Below are 19,603 nucleotides of genomic sequence, written 5' to 3'. Positions count from 1 at the left end.
TTTTGAAGGCTAACCGCAAATTCCACTATTGTGGCTAATCCTTATTGTGGCTAGCTTCACATAGATGGGTCCGACCACCATTAATCAAATAAGAAATGTCTTATAAATTAGCGTTATTTTAGATGATGACACCTAGCTATATAGTTAGCTAGCTAACTATAGCTACTGAAACAGATTATGTCGTTTTTCTATGTTTCTGAGGAAGAACATTGTTTGCATTCATGAGTTAGCTAGCTTCTTTTATGACCAGCACTGTAGGTGCGAGAGACAACTTTACCAGCATCATAGCATATGTATCGATGAATCGTTGTGACATATGAAATACGAGTGATAGTGTAATCAATGTGCAATAACTACATAAAGAATGTATGAACGCGTTAAATTATTATGTGACGTGGAGTCATAATCAGATCCTGATTGGTCAACGAGCTTATTTGACACATCAAATAGTGTTATTTGACACGTATCTTTTTTGACATGCAAAGACCCAAACGGCGTTCCATAGAAATCCTGGTTGAGAATGAAATGACTGAAGAAATTAACAACGAAACAACACAGAAAGTAAGTGAGATAAATTGTTTTTGATTATGCTTTAATAGTAATGGTGACATACGTAAATGCCAACAAAATATTGCTTTGGTCAGTGTGGTGTGGTGTGTGTAACCTTTATTTAACTTGGCAAGTCAGTTAAGAACAGATTCTTATTTACAATGACAGCCTACCCCGGCCAAACCCGTTCGACACTGGGTCAATTGTGCGCTGCCCTATGGGACTCCCAATCACGGCTGGATGTGATAGAACCTGGATTCGAACCTCTTGCACTGAGATGCAGTGCCTTAGACCACTGTGTCCATGTGTGTGTTAACTATTTAACTGTACTAGAATTCTTAAAAGGCCGCTAACATTTTAAATATTGGTTATAGGTATGTTTTTGGGGGGGGGGGTAAGGAAAATATTGGATATCGGTATCGGCCCAAAAATTCTTATCGGTGCATCACTAAACAAAACCAAGTGTCAAAACATTTAATCCATGTCGCATTGGCACAAGTCAAACCACAAGATATATACTGAGTGTACAAAACATTAGGAACACCTGCTCTTTCCATGACATAGACTGACCAGGTGAATCCAGGTGAAAGCTATGATCCCAGTAGAATGCTTTTGACACCTTGTAGAGTCCACGCCCCCAACAAATTGAGGCTGTTCTTAGAGCAAAAGGGGTGCAACTCAATATTTTTTGTACACGCAGTTGTATACATGACATTTAGTGGATGCGTTTATACAAAGCCTATGGACACAAGACACCTGCCTTCATTTTGTCCTTCTCATAAAGTGGAGATAAAGTATTTCACTTGATTATTACCAAAGTATATTCTAATGGGAGATGGATAGGACTCTAGATAAGTGCTCTTCTAAATAAACATCAATGTGAAATTAAGCGTTAAATTGCAATTTAGAACAGCAGTATGCTTTTATCTGCTTCCTCTCGGATGTTAATTACACACTGTGGTCTCCCAGGGAAGACAGCGGTTAGTTAGTTCCTCATTTTATCTAACCATTTAAACACATGTTAACCATCTTCAAGTATTGACACAACGAAACGAAACTGACAGTTCTGTATTCACAGATGGAAAAGGATTATGTTGCAATTAAAATAAAATCTCATTTTTATTTGTCCCATGCTTTGTAAACAACAGGTATAGACTAACAGTGAAACGCTTACTTACGGGCCCTTCCTAACAATGCAGTGAGAACGAAAATAATAATAGAAATAATAGAAAAGAAAAACACGTAATAAAGTAATAATAGATACACAATGAGTAATGATAACTTGGCTATATACACTGGGTACCAGTACAGAGTCAATGTGCAGGGGTACAAGGTCATTGAGGTAGATAGGTACATATAACTAGGAATAAAGTGCCAGATAGTAAATAGTAGCAACAGCGTATGTGATGAGTCACAAAAGTTAGTGAAAAAAGGGTCAATGCAGATTGTTTGGGTAGGTATTTGGTTAACTATTTAACTAACTATTTAGTAGTCTTATGACTTAGGGGTAGAAGCTGTTCAGGGTCCTGCTGGTTCCAGACTTGGTACATTGGTACTGCTTGCCATGCAGTAGCAGAGTAGCAGTCTACGACTTTGGTGGCTGGAGTCTTTGACAATTTTTAGGGCTTTCCTCTGACACCGCCTGGTATATTTCTGGTCCTGGATGGTAGGGAGCTCGGCCACAGTGATGTTCTGGGCCGTCCACACTACCCTCTGTAGCACCTTGCAGTCGGATGCCAAGCAGTTACCATACCAAGCAGTGATGTAGTCAGTCAAGATGCTCTCAATGGTGCAGTTGGAGAACTCTTTGAGGATCTGAGGGCCCATGACAAATCTTTTCAGCCTCCCGAGGGGGAAGACACGTTGTTGTGCCCTCTTCACGACTGTGTGGTGTGTTTGGACCATCATAAATCCTTAGTGGACACTGAGGAACTTGAAGCTCTCGACCTGCTCCACTAGAGCTCTGCCAATGTGAATGGGGGCGTGCTTGGCCCTCCGTTTCCTGTAGTCCATGATCAGCTCCTTTGTCTTGCTGACGTTGAGTGAGAGGCTGTTGTCCTGGCAACACAAGTCTCTGACCTACTCCATATAGGCTGTCTCATCATCGTCGGTGGTCAGGCCTACCACGGTTATGTCGTCTGCAAACTTGATGGTGTTAGAGTCGCGTGTAGTCGTGGGTGAACAGGGAGTACAGGAGGGGACTAAGCACGCGCTCCCGAGGGTGCCTGTTTATGACAGATTTGTTCTTAATGTAAAAAGTTGATGTGTTTTATTGTACATGAACAATTCTAGACCTACACAAATTATTTGAACAGCTTTCACAGTTGATGATAATTTTATAATTTTACAGTGCTAATCTGATGCATTACATGTAGGGTTGCAAAGGGTTGGAAACTTTTCAGTAAATTTCCGGAATTTTTCCGGAATTCTTCAATGGCAAGTTAAGGCCGCGAATTTGGAGAATTTTGCTTAAATTCATCAAAAAAGTTAGCTTATAACAGTGAACCTTTTTTTTGTGGGATACACATTCTTGGTCTTGTGGCATATTTTAGTTAAACTATCCCCAATTCAATGTAATTGCAATCCTCTGCATGCACAGTGCATTCTTCCATCACATGTACAGCTGATTCTCAAGATCTTGCACACTAATGAGATGCTACTGAGCCCACACTACTACACAGTCTGAGCCAAGGACTACATGCTTTCTGGTAGGTTTTGATTACAATAATGGGTTGGGTGAATATATTTGATATGGCATACATGATTTTTTGTTAACTAGTAAATAGTAGCCTTACAGCAAAGGGTGTTTAAATAATTTCTAACTTGTTAATAATTTCTGCTAGTTAGTTCTTGCTACCATGTGGGTTTTAGCTTGCTTGAGCCTGCTAACTGAGAAGTGTTAATTTACTTGTTTCAATACATGTTTCTTTTTAAAACATTTATCTAACAAATGAGTTGTTAAATCTAAATGCTTAACTATTTATCTGTACATGGAATTGTATTATTATTATTTTTTTCTTCTAATCTTAACAGGAAAATGCCACGGCACTATCTGATGTGTGGAGACATTTCACAGCAGCTAATAAAGAAGGGAAATCTGTGTACATTTGCAAATACTGTGCCAAATCATACGTGAAGAATGCAACAAAGACGCAGAATCGTCTGGCCAAGTGCATAAAGTTCCCTCAGCGCTCACAACAAGAAACCTTCTATTCGATGTGAAAATGATGAAACAGACACCTTATCGATAGCAACAGCTTATGGTCCTCAAGGAATCATATGTTTTTTTGACTCAATGGACGAACATAGTCAGAGAAATGCGAATGAATGACTTGCTCGAGCTGTGTATGCAACTGGCCCACCTCTAATGCTCACAGACAATGTGTATTGGAAGAGATATCTGAATGTTCTTTGCCAGCATACACCCCTCCAACCAGACATGATTTATCTACTAATTGTCTGGATGCAGAGTTCAACAGAGTTCAAGTGAAGGTCAAGCAAATCATAGAGAAAGTAGACTGTACTGCAATCATCTCTGATGGGTGGTCTGATGAGCAGCACACCCATTGGCTGTGCTGCTCATGAATTGAATCTGCTCCTCAAGGACATCATGGCACTGAAAACAATGGATACACTCTACAGGGGAGCCAAGGAAATGGTTAGGTATGTGAAGGGTCATCAAGTTATAGCAGCAATCTACCTGATGGATGATGTATTTTGGGAGAGAGTGGTAAAGCAGCCTGAAACTCCTGAAACCTAAAGCAGTAGCCATTGCACAGATTGAGGGAGACAATGCCCTGCCCACTTCACTATTGCTCCAAGCAGAGGAAACTGCAGTTCTGAAATACATCAAAAAGCGTGAAGATTTCTGCCTGAAGCCCATACACGCCGCAGGGCCCATGTAGGACCCCAAGTATGCTGGCAAGAGTATCCTGTCTGGTGCAGAGATCAACAAGGCCTATGGTGTCATCACTACCGTGTCTCGCCACCTTGGCCTGGATGAGGGTAAGGTTCTTGGCAGTCTGGTGAAGTACACTTCCAAGCAAGGGCTTTGGGATGGACATGCAATATGGCAGCCGTGCCAACATATCTCATCAGCCACCTGGTGGAAGGGACTTTGTGGATCTGAGGCTATTTCCCCAGTTGCCTCCATCATCCTCTAAATCCCACCAACATCAGCCACCTCAGAGCGCAACTGGTCCTTGTTTGGGAACACACATAAAAGCACGGAAAAGGCTGACCAATACAAGTGTTGAAAAATTGGTGGCCATCCTGGCAAATTTGAGGCTTTTTGAGCCTGACAACGAGCCATCCTCAACAAGGTTAGACATTGATAGTGAAGATGAGGCCTCGGAGTCTGATGTCCAAGAGGTGGACATTGAGGAGGTCCAGGGAGAAGACATGGAAGCCTGAGAGGAAGACAACCAAAGCTTTAGTTTCTAGACTAACATTTTACAGATGTATGTTGAAAACGTTTTTGGGAGATGCAATGTATCATTGGGGATCATTCAATAGTCCCTTTCTTTTTAATCATCCCATGTGAAGAGTCAACTCATTTAATTAAAGTTAAATTCATAAATAAAATGATATTTTTATTTCTATTGGAAGGATTTAATCATTTATAATTATTTCTACTTATGATAAGGTAAAATGTTCATGTTTCTGTCTCCATATGATGTGGTAAATATATCCAATACAAAAAAACATCTACATTTAAATGGCATTAATATAAATGTGCATATATTTCCATACTGTTTAGCTGTCAGCTATTCTTCATAGGCAATGCTCTTGTTGGAGAAAAGCTCTACTTTCCTATTCCCACAGTGGATGTACCTAAAGAATGAAAAAAAAGTGTTGTTTCTACAAGCAAACAAGGGAGAATAAGTAAGAATAAGTGTACTACCCTGTAAACTGAGGCATTTCTGGCAGTTGGGGCCTGACAGCAGACTGTTTTTTTTAGAAAGCCAGTGTTATTAATTGATGATATGCAGTGTCTGTCTGTCTGTCTGTGTGTGTCTCTCTCTCTCTCTCTCTCTCTCTCTCTCTCTCTCTCTCTCTTTCTCTTTCTCTCTGTCTGTCTGTCTGTCTGTCTGTCTGTCTGTCTGTCTGTCTGTCTGTCTGTCTGTCTGTCTGTCTGTCTGTCTGTCTGTCTGTCTGTCTGTCTGTCTGTCTGTCTGTCTGTCTGTCTGTCTGTCTGTCTGTCTGTCTGTCTGGGCTCAATAAGGTGATTCCTGCCTACTTGCAGAAAGACTGACAGGCGGGTGGGAAAACAGAGGATAGAATGACAGACCTGCCTAGTTATAAGGCTTCGCTGCAGCAACTTTTATAAAGTAACATGAGAGGAGGGCAGGAAAATCAACTGAATCAACAACATGTCAACCATCCTACTCTATGCTCTACATCCTAAAACAGCCCTGCAGGTTGAACAATGCATTACCTTTTGACGGCTCGATGATCAAAAGAAATCCCAACATTTCGACAACTCAAAAGCTTCCGCTGTTATAACATTTAAAATGTCATAACTAAAAGTACAAAGTATAAGAGTCCCCCTCTTCATGCTTCTCCTCCTTCAGCTGACAGTGTTTCACTTCAAAGTGCAGAAATTGTCTTCTCAACAGGTGGGACGAAGTCAGAAAGCAAAGCAGCATATTCTGCTATACACACAAAATATAGCCAGTCTGTTTGTGCCATCATGCCAAATTCTCCTCACTCATTTTCATACCAAAGACCGCAGTGGAGTTAAGAGCACAAACAGATGTGGCAACAGGCTACCAAAAAGGTTCAAATAGAATGTAATTAAAATAAATGTGTTGAATTGAATAGAAAACACTATTGGATATTGTTGTGACACAGTGATCCCAATTTATTTAGAATTATTTCCATCTATTACCCACAGGCCTCACAATCACAAAGCAAACAGTTTTAATGAAGTGTATTCTGTTTAATAACGTTTACATTATTCAAATCTATCCACTAACATCCCATCCTGAGAACACAGACAGAAAACAGAGTGGCAGACCACATACAAAGTGTAGTGTTAGATACAGGGCCAATTGCCTTGGTATCACTGCGGGGGAATCACTTCCTGTAGGCTGAGTCCCAAACAGCACCCTATTCCCTATACAGTGCACACTACATAGCAAATACAGTGCCATTTGGGACAGAGTTAAGTCTGTGGTTGTGGATGATAGGATCTTGTCCTTAACGTGTGACGAGATGAAACACAAACATTGACAGCCAGACCCTGAAGCCTATTCCTGTCCGAACAACAAACAATGGAAACCCAGAGCAACTATGTTGCTGTTCCATTGTGGGGAAATGAAGAATATAGAAACCCTGGACTGCTCTTCAAATAGGTCAATCAGCAGATGGACAATACATTGACAACCCAGTGACACACTGCATGTTCCGGTCCCTTCTTGGGGACAGACACAGAGAGAACAGCAAACACTGCCTGGGCTTGGACACTACAGCTCGGACCCTGTTGTTATTGTTGTTTCAACCATCCATCTCCAGTCCGCACAACACAGGGGCTGCTTCCCAAATGGCACCATATTCTCTTTATAGTGCACTACTTTTGACTAGGGCCCAGAGATCTGGTAAAAGGCAGTGCACTTTGTAGGGAATAGGGCGCTGTTTGGGACGCATAGAGTATAAATGTGTAATTCCAGTTCAGCCATGATAAGCCTGGACAGCTACCAAGCAGAGAACCCGGTCCACTGCGGCTAAGCAAATAATGATTTCGATATGAGGCAGACCGAGTATCAAAATATATTTTAATATTGACTTGGGGAGTTGCACCATGGAGTGAGTTCGTTAAAGATGCAATATGCCCTCAAGTGAAATATCAATATTAGACTTGCAAAGCGTGGAATTGTAGGTCCTATGCATATGGAATGTATGCTGACTATCGTTTTAAATGTCAAAGTAGATCCATTTCTGTCTATTGAACTTCAAAGCAAAACATTCACACACAGTCAATATCAACATGACTATAGAACCCAGGGAGACTGTGAACCATTGGATGTATCAGTCAAAAAAAGCAACACATTTTGCCATGGGATGTACACTGAGTGTACAAAACATTAAGAACACCTGCTCTTTCCATGACAGACTGACCAGGTGAATCCAGGTGAAAGCTATGATCCTTGATTGATGTCACCTGTTAAATTCACTTCAATCAGTGTAGATGAAGGGGAGGAGACAAGATGAAGAATGACTTTTCAGCCTTGAGAATATTGAGACATGGATTTGGTATGTGTGCCATTCAGAAGGGGAATGGACAAGACAAAAGTTGTAAGTGCCTTTGAACGGGTTATGGTAGTAGATGCCAGACACACCGGTTTGTGTCAAGAACTCCATCACCACTGGGTTTTTCACACGCAACAGTTTCCTGTGTGTATCAAGAATGGTCCACCACCCAAAGGACATCCAGCCAACTTGACACAACTGTGTGAAGCAATAAAGTCCAAGGGGTTTTATAATGCAACCACCACTGATACTAACTGGTTGGGGGCCAGCAGCATACTACCCTGCATCCCACTGCTGACTTGCTTCTGAAGCTAAGCAGTGTTGGTCCTGGTCAGTCCCTGGATGGGAGACCAGATGCTGCTGGAAGTGGTGTTTAAGGGCCAGTAGGAGACACCCTTTACTCTGGTCAACAAAATGATCCCAGTACTGCAATTAGGGACCGTACCCTGTTTTATTTGAACCTTTATTTAACTAGGCAAGTGAGTTATGAACAAATTCTTATTTTCAATGACACCTTAGGAACAGTGTGTTAACTGCCTTGTTCAGGGGCATAATGACAGATTTTGACCTTGACAGCTCAGGGATTAGATCTAACAACCTTTTGGTTACTAGTTCAACACTCTAAGCACCAAGCTACCTGCCACCCGTGTAGGGTGCCATCTTTCAGATGGGATGTTAAATGGGTGTCCTGAATCTGTGGTCACTAAAGATTCAATGGCACTTATCGTAAGAGTAAGGGTGTTAACCCTGGTGTCTTGGCTAAATTTCCAATCTAACCCTCATACCATCACAGTCACCTAATCATCCCCAGTTTGCAATTGACTCATTCATCTCCTCTCCCCTGTAACTATTCCCCAGGTCGTTGCTGTAAATGAGAACGTGTTCTCAGTCAACTTACCTGGTAAAATAAAAAAAATAAGAATTCTCTGATGATGAGCTAGTTGCTCCACCCCATCAGCATTCTGTAGCTGACTTACCGTAGCACTCATCCCCGAAATGACACACCATTTTTGAATGTAGAAAGCACGAGTGAACATGGGCACAGAGTCAGGGCCCCAAAGAGAGAGAGAGAGAGAGAGAGAGAGAGAGAGAGAGAGAGAGAGAGAGAGAGAGAGAGAGAGAGATAGGTTTGAAAGGAAGGGAAGGGGTGTCCACTGTGAGAACAACAGATTAGACAGGGAGACCTGGAGAGTATGGAGATGGGAGTGGTTACAACAGAGGAATAGAGAGAGAGACTTGAAGAGTGTGTGGAGAGATTGTAGAGATGAGTGGTTACAACAGAGGAATAGAGAGAGAGACTTGAAGAGTGTGTGGAGAGATTGTAGAGATGAGTGGTTACAACAGAGGAATAGAGAGAGAGACTTGAAGAGTGTGTGGAGAGATTGTAGAGATGAGTGGTTACAACAGAGGAATAGAGAGAGAGACTTGAAGAGTGTGTGGAGAGATTGTAGAGATGAGTGGTTACAACAGAGGAATAGAGAGAGAGACTTGAAGAGTGTGTGGAGAGATTGTAGAGATGAGTGGTTACAACAGAGGAATAGAGAGAGAGACTTGAAGAGTGTGTGGAGAGATTGTAGAGATGAGTGGTTACAACAGAGGAATAGAGAGAGAGACTTGAAGAGTGTGTGGAGAGATTGTAGAGATGAGTGGTTACAACAGAGGAATAGAGAGAGAGACTTGAAGAGTGTGTGGAGAGATTGTAGAGATGAGTGGTTACAACAGAGGAATAGAGAGAGAGACTTGAAGAGTGTGTGGAGAGATTGTAGAGATGAGTGGTTACAACGTAATTGGTAATTATGGTCTGTCAGGCAGCAGTATATGCCTTTTGTTTACCGGTGAGGGCTCAAGCATCCCCAACCGGGCCAGCCACTCATTAGCTCATCACCAACCGGGCCAGCCACCAAAAGGTTGCCAGATCAAATCCCTGAGCTGACAAGGTACAAATCTGTTGTTCTGCCCCTGAAAAAGGCAGTTAACCCACTGTTCCTAGGGTGTCATTGGAAATAAGAATTTGTTCTTAACTGACTTGCCCAGTTAAATAAGTATTCCATTGCTTGCTCTACCCCCCTTCTCTCTCACACAGAGCAACAGACTCCTCTCAAATGCAATATTAGATTCTACAGCCCTCCGCACCTCTCTCGTTCAGAGGGGTTGGGTTAAATGCAGAAGACACATTTCAGTTGTACAACTTGCTAGGTCATCCCCTTTTCCATAGAAGACAGTCAATGCTATTGTAATGTATGTAGTGAAGTTCATCCTCATGAATCTACATACTACATACAACTCAATAGTCCTTTAAAGACAAATGCAAATAATTAGTCATAAATAACCATATCATTGGTGACAAATTATCATGAGAGATTTAACATGAAATGTAATTTATTAAGAGCAAACCATTTTTTGAAGTGCTCCCTTATGAATATACCAAGCAAAGACCGATTTTAAGAAGAGTATACATGTATTTAGATTTACATTATTGATCCTTCTAAATGTAAGTGTACTTTGAAATAAAGGGGCACTGGGATTCCTACTTAAGAGCATTTGGGAGAAGACACAGCTCCTGAAATTAGATTTTAATTACTCAGTCAATGAAATCCCACTGGGCATAGACATCAATTCAAGGTCTAATCCACGTTGGTTCAACGTAATTTCATTGAAATTACGAGGAAACAACGTTGATTCAACCAGTGTGTTACCAGTGGGATAGTAAAAGCCAAATGCCAAAATTCAGGAATTAATAGAAATTCAAATAGGTATTTAGTTAAAAAATAAGTCCTATATTATTATCATTAGTAGTAGTATATGTATTACTATACGTGTTATTATACTTATAATTATAATAATTATAATGCGACAATAATGGAATTGCATTTTTACAACGTTTACAATTAAAAACGTATAAGGCAAAACTAATGCAAAATTATTGATGCACGCTATAGCGAGTCGAACGCATCCTCTTATATTGTAATGGTTCTGCATAAAGGAGTAGTCAGGTGTCCTAAGTCACGCAGACAGCACAGAAACAGAGCGAGGACGAGTTGGATTCAAAGGCGAATGAATAAGGCGAATGAATGCGTCAAACCCAATAGATGATGTTGCACTCTCCTCCTCAACTCCAATCTCTCTCCCTAGAGAGACTTGCTGTGTGTTAGTTCTGCTGTGTGGAACCACTGGCTGTTTTCAATTGATGGAAAAAGTATATTTGAAAATGATCAAGGCAAAGCATGTACTCTGAACTGCTCTAAAAACGTAGATTTTATTCTACACAAATTATAGCGGGGAAGAGCCAGGCCAATAGACTCCAACATTGATGACATCATTTTGTGGCTATGGAAATAATGCATAATGTGGATTGATGACATTTATTTATTTAGCGCCATTGACACCTGCATCTCCATATTCGCATGTTCCACATATAATGTGATAAATAAAGCTATGACAGTCAGGCTTTCATCCATAGTTTTCAAACAATCTGAAATAGATCGGCGCGTCGCCTAACCATCCGTTTCATCACCAACACCAGTCTGCGCAGACCCTTGTTTTTATTGGTCGATAAACAACTAATTTGCTGACTGTGGACGCCGGATTTGTGGGCTATAATAATGACCTTCACGTAGTCTATGCATTATAGCTTAAGATTTTACAATGATATAAATGAGTATTTTATAGGTAGCCTATCCAACTGCAAGTTCGATACATATGCCAAGTATTGCGCAAACAACTAGGCTAATATAAAACGGAATTGTTCAAATCATTTATATGCCCCATGATGAGGCAACGTATACAAAGGTTTTAATGCTAGTGCTTGGTTAATTGACCTTCTCTCTCCACATCATGTCATTCACCAAACATGTTTGTCTATGTAACAGGTTCCACGGGTGATCAGAGCAGAGCGCGGCTTGACAGGTGCTCCTGCCTGCGACTTGCCCGTGAGGCGTGCATACAGCCGTATTGATCTCGAACAAGCTCTAAATCAATGGACATTTGAATGCATGTCATGAAGTAGCCAGAACAACAATATCCTGCTCATACTGACCACATAACTTTTCAACGTGACGAAATGATGCTTTATCAATAACCAGCCTACACCACAAACCAGTGGTCATCATTAGCCTATCAACAAGATGCAGTTTCGCCTCAGCATCAGTTCCATACTACCCGGTCCACGCCACTCCAACAAATCATGTGATAGATCATTTCAAACACCCCAACCAATGTCAGTTGAATATGAAAAGCGAGAACTCACCCTCTAGGTCCCCTGGTCGTTGGCATTTCTGTTTTAGCAAATAGCAACCACTTGCTTCTCCCGACCACTTCAGAAAGAGTACAATTCCTTCCCTTCTCAGCCCAGCCGTCCAGCTCACTCTATTCCGGGTATGCGTCCTCTCCGTAATAAACTATACCAGGAATCATTTCAAGTATAATCCTTGACATGTATAGGACCTTGGTGGACAGTTCTGCTAAATTAGACCATATATTTTACAAGTATAGCAGCAATGTTGTCCAAATGTCTCCTCTCCTCTCAGTAGCTCACCCGTTGTTACTCGCGCAGTGACTGTAGCGCTCATGAACGCACAATAATCCCCCTCTCTCTTGCTCGCGCGTAGCGTTCTGCTTTGCTCTCACACACAGGTTGTCCGCCGGCATTCTCGGGCTTTGTCGGAAATGGTCGGTCATTTACGGCAGGGTTTCCCAAACTCGAACCCCTCACATTATATCGGACCTTTTGGTTGTAATGGTTAAAGTTTTGTTAAGGTGTCGGCTTGACGGTCACTGGACCTGCGTCCAAGTCCCAGTCGGGGCTACTCCCTGGACTCGCTACACTAGTGTCAGAAGTTGAATGGCGCAAGTGAGGCCATCGGAGAGGCAAGTACAGGTAAGAGACTTGGTGTAGAGAAGCGTGGGGACATGCTCTCAATAAGAAACAGGGTAACGTAGCGACCTTTACCCAACACACAGTGGAGCTAAAAAGTATACTTTTAATCATTTTAGTAATGTCTTGCAATAATTGTTTTTTTGTCATGGGGCTGAGAGAAAAGGTTGCAGTTTTAAAACTAATTTCATGCAATTCTACCCATTGTGCAGAAAACGTGTTTCCGTCTTTAAAACTAATTTCCTGCTATTCTACACATTTTAGCCATAGGATGGCGAGAACATTTGTACGTTTCTAAGAGGCACTATGCAGAAATCGCTTGCCATTTCCTGGTTGAAATTTGTTTTAGAGTTTGCCTAATTTCAGTGTGACAAAATAATGACAAAATATGTTACAAAACAAACAAGTATAGTGTAGTAGAGAATGATTGTACCAACTAAACTGCTGTGAAATATATTTTCCATAACCAAAAATGTTGTATTTTCAGCTGTTTGAAGCTGGTATACAAAACTGAAAGTAAAAGATGCAAAAACTAAACTTAAAAATGGGAAGTATAGAAATAGCACACATAGAGCAGATGTACTGTTTCTTAGACATGCTTTCAATGAGAATGACAGATCTATAACTCACATTTCTATCAGAGTTTTGTCAGGTTGCCCAAAAAGGTACATATTGCAGCTTTAAAACTAATTTCATGCAATCCTACTAATTTTTCCATGGGCCGGAGAGAAACATATGCAGTTTTAAAGCTTATTTTCTGATTTGCCATGACTTGTTCATATGATATCTGAGTGAGAGTGACAAAAACATTGATGGGGGGGTCCCCTGAATTTTGCAGGATTTACAAAACGTCTTCTCAAAAAATGGTTTTTGGCTGATGTTTAGGCGGTGTTAGAGGTGTAACCACAGAGTTTCTAAACACAGAGGCACAACATCGCAAGACTTCCGGTAACGCTTGCAGTCCAGGTCGGGGTTTGAGAAGTCAATGAGTGAAGTGAAAAATTCTTCCTTAGTTGTTTATTTTCTAGAATGTCTTAAGTAGTTGAACATTATTATTATTACTCCAACCTTCCATTTTCGAAAAGACCTTTAGACCCAATGAGGTGTTTTTACGCAAGGGCTTAGCTAGCCAACGTTGCCATGACATAGCCTAAAAGTGTCAATCAGGGATTTCTATTCGAGAAGTAGTTTCTGCAAGTTGGACTCAGGGGTAGACGGGTCGACTCAGGGGTAGACTCAGGGGTAGACTCAGGGGTAGACTCAGGGGTAGACTCAGGGGTAGATAGGACACTCCAATTAGTATGATATGGTACGTTACGTTTCGTATGGTATGTATTCATTTGTCAATCCTCATATTGTACTGTTTTTGCTTTAACTGCGTTGGAGCTGTCAAAATGATGTGCAGCTACTCTTGATCAATGTCACGAAGCCACACCCATCCCACTCAAGTTAGATGTTCAGAACAAGAAAGTGTAGGCTATATAGATAGATAGTTATGTTCAAATTGAAAATCGTGACACAAAATAATTAGGATTTCTATCAGCCTAATTGATTGAACATTGCATCTCACATTCCAGTTTTCAAACTTGTAAATTAGGCTGCATGAGATTTCTCTTAATGTGACTCCGTGCAGCCAATGACAATGTTCGCTTTAGGTATAATGCCAGGAGCTGCTTGTGGATTTGCCAGCTCTAACCCAGTTCTACCTCCGACACCACCAAAACAACCGCTAAGCGGATGTTGGCTAAAGTTGACCCGATTGAACATAGCCCTTAATAAATTACTAGTTTTACAGCATCTCTATGGCATTGAGAGTTTGTGGTTTGGCTACAGCTTTATTGGCAAAATCAGATTGGTAGGCCAGATAGTAGGCTGACCAACTATGTAAAACAGACGTGTTTTCTATATACACTTATGTGATAACAAGTTTAGCATGTCCTCCAAACCTAATTACCTTATTCAATAAAGTGTTTGAAAAGATGTATCTGCTAATGATATTTGTAATAAGTTTACTAAAGTCAATGTGGTTATAGGAATTTAGCCTACAGCTAGTCTGTTTACTTCCTCAGTCTAAAAATACCTTGACAGATCACAGACATATCTTTGTGAGCAGTCGGCTAGGCTAGTGCTTTTGCCACAGTCAACCCCTAATTCTACCCTCCCTGCTTTGATGCTCTGATGAAGGTCTTATGACCCAGAACCAGTACTATGTGTGCATCCCAAATGGCACCCTATTCTTTATATAGTGCACTACTTTTGACCGGAGCCCTGGATCTCAGAGGTGGTCTAAAGTCAAGCTGAGGTCAACAACTCTCCCTTTAATGTGAGCTGGCTGACTGGACAATAGAGAAACAAATACAATCAGAAATGCTTTTATCTCTACGGCCTGAGGTCCAGCTCAGACCACATTCTGACTTGTGAGCTGGCTGACTAGACCATAGAAATCAAATAAAATCAAATGTTTTATTGTTTTATCTTGTTGTATGTTTTTACTTCTGGACTGTCTCACTGTGACTGTCACTGTAAGTCATTGTTATTGACCCTCATTAACAATAGCCAGACATACAGTACAGAAGCTATTCAGAAGCTATTCAGATTCAGATGGCCTCTAGGAGAGCAGTTTGGAAGCACTTTAGCTAAAATATACATTTGATGTATCTATGCATTGGATTTATCTATTTATTTAAAAAAAACATTGTTTGATTTTCTATGTGAGCTGGGCTGCACTGCATATGCGGTAGTATTTTGAAAGCACAAACCGTTGTGGACAGAGATAGCTTTTTAATGCGGACCTTGTCCAATATGAATGATGGTAGAATCTGATCTTATAGTAGGGGGAAAAAAACGACATGAAGGATTTTGTTCACTGAGTGCAGGTCTTATTGAACATCAATCTTTTATCTGCTCAAACGCTCAGATCACAGGGACCAGATTGATGTGTGTCATAGATATACCTCACCTCAGCCCACTCAGAACCATGGTTGAGTCCCACATTGCATTCTATTCCCTATATAGTGCACTACTTTTGACCAGGGCCCATAGGGAGTTAGCATCATGTTTACCAGACTGAATACCGCTGCGCTATCAGTGTAACGAAACAGAATGTAAGCTAGGTCAGAATTTGAGGTCAGAATAGGGTGCCATTTCAGACACAACATCCTCTCTTTGTGAGGAATCACATGCCAGAGATCAGTGAAGCACTCAACCTGGACCAACATCTCTGTAATGTACAGTATTACCCTAGATTTTCAATGATGAATTATCACTGTGAATAAGACAAATGTAGCTTTTTATTCTGAGTTGTGTTGTATACAATTCGACATATATGGCAATTTTACCATCTGCTTGAGCTCCTTCAGTATGCTGTCAGAATGTATAACATGTTACATTTACTCTCATTTATTACTAAGGTATATCCAATTTAGCTTTTGATATATCCTTCTACTGTATACTGTAGCTTTGGAATGTTCGTAGTGTGTGTGTGTGCGTGTGTTTGTTGTATAAGTAGCATTATGTTAACAATAACATAACAGTTAATGGGTCACAACATGTGGAATATATAGTATCTCTGATTTATGCGCTGGGGAATATAATATCTGTTACACACTGTGTGGAGTTTTAATAAGCTCCTACTACTCTGATGTGTGGTGCCAAATTATCCAGCGCTGCTTGGTTTCTTTATTTAGTCAAGCTGGGCTATTTCTAACCCTGCAGTTTTTGAAGGAGAAAAGCTCAGGATAGATAGGATAGGAATGGAGAGGAGGAGAGAGCTTATTACTTTGATGGGGTTTAGCTGGTAGATAAGCACAATAACCCCTCCCCCATGGCTTACATGGTGCTTCCCAGGGATTGTTACAACACCAAGCTTCCACTCTTAGAGCAGAACATTGTCGGTGAAAGTCGTTGAAGAGAAACATGAAAACACAAAGGCAACAACAAAACTCACAATATACTGTAGATGGAAAACAGTACTATACACCAAGAAGCCTATTTCTGGTCTTGTCCTTGTATGTAGTGTTACTATTGTATATAATGTTACAACATTTCTGTTTCTGGATGTTTAGTAATGCACCTATGACTCATCACTGGGTGCTTACATCAGACACCTACACATCAACTGGCACTTCACAGGGATTTCTGCCAAAGCCTTTGAAACACGTGTGTCTCTCTCTCTCGGTGTGTGTGTGTGTGTGTGTGTGTGTGTGTGTGTGTGTGTGTCTGAGTGTGTGTGTGTGTGTGTGTGTGTGTATATGTATATAGTAGCATGATTGATCTGTGCCTAGTGTAACACTGTAATTAAGTATATAAATCAATGATTAAAAGCGTTGCTGGTTTCTCCTTTGCATATCCCTTAGAGACGGGCCAGAATGTGATTCATTTAGTAGTTCAAGAGGTTACACCATCACCATCCTCTATCCTCCCCCAATCACACGCACACAAACGCACACACACACAAATACCCACACGCACGCACACACCCACACGCATGCACACACCCACTTGCACGAACGCACACACACACACAAATACACCCCCCACACACACACACATACACAGACACACGCACGCACCCACCCAACCACCCACCAACACGCTCTTACACCCCCTCCCCCCACACACACACACGCAATTCAGTTGATTAAGCTGGCTGGCCCTGTAATGGCCTTAGAGCAGTGTGCATATGGCACAACAACAATGGAGGAACAGCACCATCCCTACTTCCACCTCCCACAGGGACAATGTCTCTCCTCCCTCTCCAGACCTCCAGCTCACAGCATGGCAGATCACCCTTAGTGCCAGCTCCCCAATCACTTAATTCTAATGGAGCAAAGGCTGGGTCAATTATGAAATTCAATGACATTTGTTGACACGCCCACTAATCACATCAGACAAGAAAAACCAGTGGTGTCGTTAGTTTAGTGTCCCTTTTGAAATCATGTTATTATTGTTGTTGTTAGCCTTCAATACAGACTATCTGGAATTTGGAGTTAGGTTTAAAGGGATAAACTGGATTTCATGCTCAAACAACTGGAGTCTACCTTAAATACTGAAACAATGCAATGCATTAGAAGGTGATGCACCATGCTCTCCCCATTCTAAAAATAGTTTATTGTAGTTGATTGTTGATCCATATCATAAAGAAATGCTGTGACATTCTGGTCAGAGACCTTCGTCAGACAAAACGAGTTAGAGGGAATGAGAATAATGAAATGTATAGTACGTCACTTACTTTGACTCTAAGGTAGCACTTTATTTGGATAGTCCATTCTGTAGATGGTCTACCAACCAGTAACATTTTAACTACTAACCCTACTAACCCTAATCCTCACCCTAACCCTTATCCTAGCCTTAAACTTAACCCTTACCCTAACCCTTACCCCAACCCTAGCCTTAAAATTAACCCTAACCTAATCCTCACCCTAACCCTTATCCTAGCCTTAAACATAACCCTAACCCTAACCTTAACAAAGTCTGTTTTTTATTTCATGTCCATTGTGAATGACAGCAGCTCCTCTCTCAATTAAAAAAATATTTTGAACGCGCTCCCCCTCGATAACCACGGTATTCGTCGTCTGAAGATAAGGAAGAGGAATCATCGGACCAAAGTGCAGCGTGGTAAGTGTTCATGCTTTATTTAAAATGGAACACGATAACAAAAATAACAAAGAGAATAACCGAAACAGTCCTGTAAGGTGCAAATTACTAAACAGAAATGAACTACCCACAAAAACCATGTGGGAAAAAGCTACCTAAGTATGGTTCCCAATCAGGGACAACGATAGACAGCTGTCCCTGATTGAGAACCATACCCGGCCAAAACAAAGAAATACACAAACATAGAAAAAAGAACATAGAATTCCCACTCAAATCACACCCTGTCCAAACCAAAATAGAGACATAAAAATCTCTAAGGTCAGGGTGTGACAGTACCCCCCCCAAAGGTGCGGACTCCGGCCGCAAAACCTGAACCTATAGGGGAGGGTCTGGGTGGGCATTTCTGCACGGTGGCGCCTCTGGTGAGGGACGTAGACCCCGCTCCACCTCTGGCTTGGCCCACTTAGGTAGCGCCTCTAGAGCGGGGACCCTCGCCACCGACCCCAGACTGGGGACCCTCGTAGCGGGCCCCGGACTGTACACAATCGTAGTGGGCCCCGGACTGGGCACCATCGTTGTGGGCCCCGGACTGCGCACCCTCTTTGTGGGCCCCGGACTGCGCACCCTCGTTGTGGGCCCCGGACTGAAGGGCGCCTCTGGAGGCTCCGGACTGGAGGGCGACACTGGAGGCTCCGGACTGGAAGATGTCGCTGGATGCTCCTGACTGGAGGGCGACACTGGAGGGTCTGGACTGGAGGGTGTCGCTGGAGGGTCCAGACTGGGGGGCGACTCTGGAGGCTCCGGACAGGAGGGCGACACTGGAGGCTCCGGACTGGAGGGCGTCGCTGGAAGCTCCTGACTGGAGGGCGACACTGGAGGCTCCGGACTGGAAGATGTCGCTGGAGGCTCCTGACTGGAGGGCGACACTGGAGGGTCTGGACTGGAGGGTGTCGCTGGAGGGTCCAGACTGGGGGGCGACTCTGGAAGGAGGAGACCAAAGTGCAGCGTGGTAAGTGTTCATGCTTTATTTAAAATGGAACACGATAACAAAAATAACAAAGAGAATAACCGAAACAGTCCTGTAAGGTGCAAATTACTAAACAGAAATGAACTACCCACAAAAACCATGTGGGAAAAAGCTACGTAAGTATCGTTCCCAATCAGAGACAACGATAGACAGCTGTCCCCGATTGAGAACCATACCCGACCAAAACAAAGAAATACAAAAACATAGAAAAAATAACATAGAATGCCCACCCAAATCACACCCTGACCAAACCAAAATAGAGACATAAAAAGTTCTAAGGTCAGGGCGTGACAGCCTTGGTGTGAAAT

At 41.9% G+C, this 19,603-nt stretch overlaps 1 protein-coding gene across 1 annotated transcript in view; it reads right to left on the bottom strand.

The window, feature by feature from the left end:
• Positions 1–12,350, bottom strand: part of LOC115108758 (receptor-type tyrosine-protein phosphatase F-like) — a 388,031-nt gene extending 375,681 nt beyond the window's left edge. Inside the window, exon 1 of the mRNA XM_065009146.1 lies at positions 12,047–12,350. The gene's annotated coding sequence lies outside the window, so the exon portion shown is untranslated. The remainder of the gene's footprint in view (positions 1–12,046) is intronic.
• Between the last annotated feature and the right edge of the window lie 7,253 nt (positions 12,351–19,603).

This window comes from Oncorhynchus nerka, linkage group LG24, assembly GCF_034236695.1.
Source record: "Oncorhynchus nerka isolate Pitt River linkage group LG24, Oner_Uvic_2.0, whole genome shotgun sequence".
Classification (NCBI taxonomy): domain Eukaryota; kingdom Metazoa; phylum Chordata; class Actinopteri; order Salmoniformes; family Salmonidae; genus Oncorhynchus; species Oncorhynchus nerka.
This window is presented reverse-complemented; position numbering and strand designations above follow the sequence as displayed.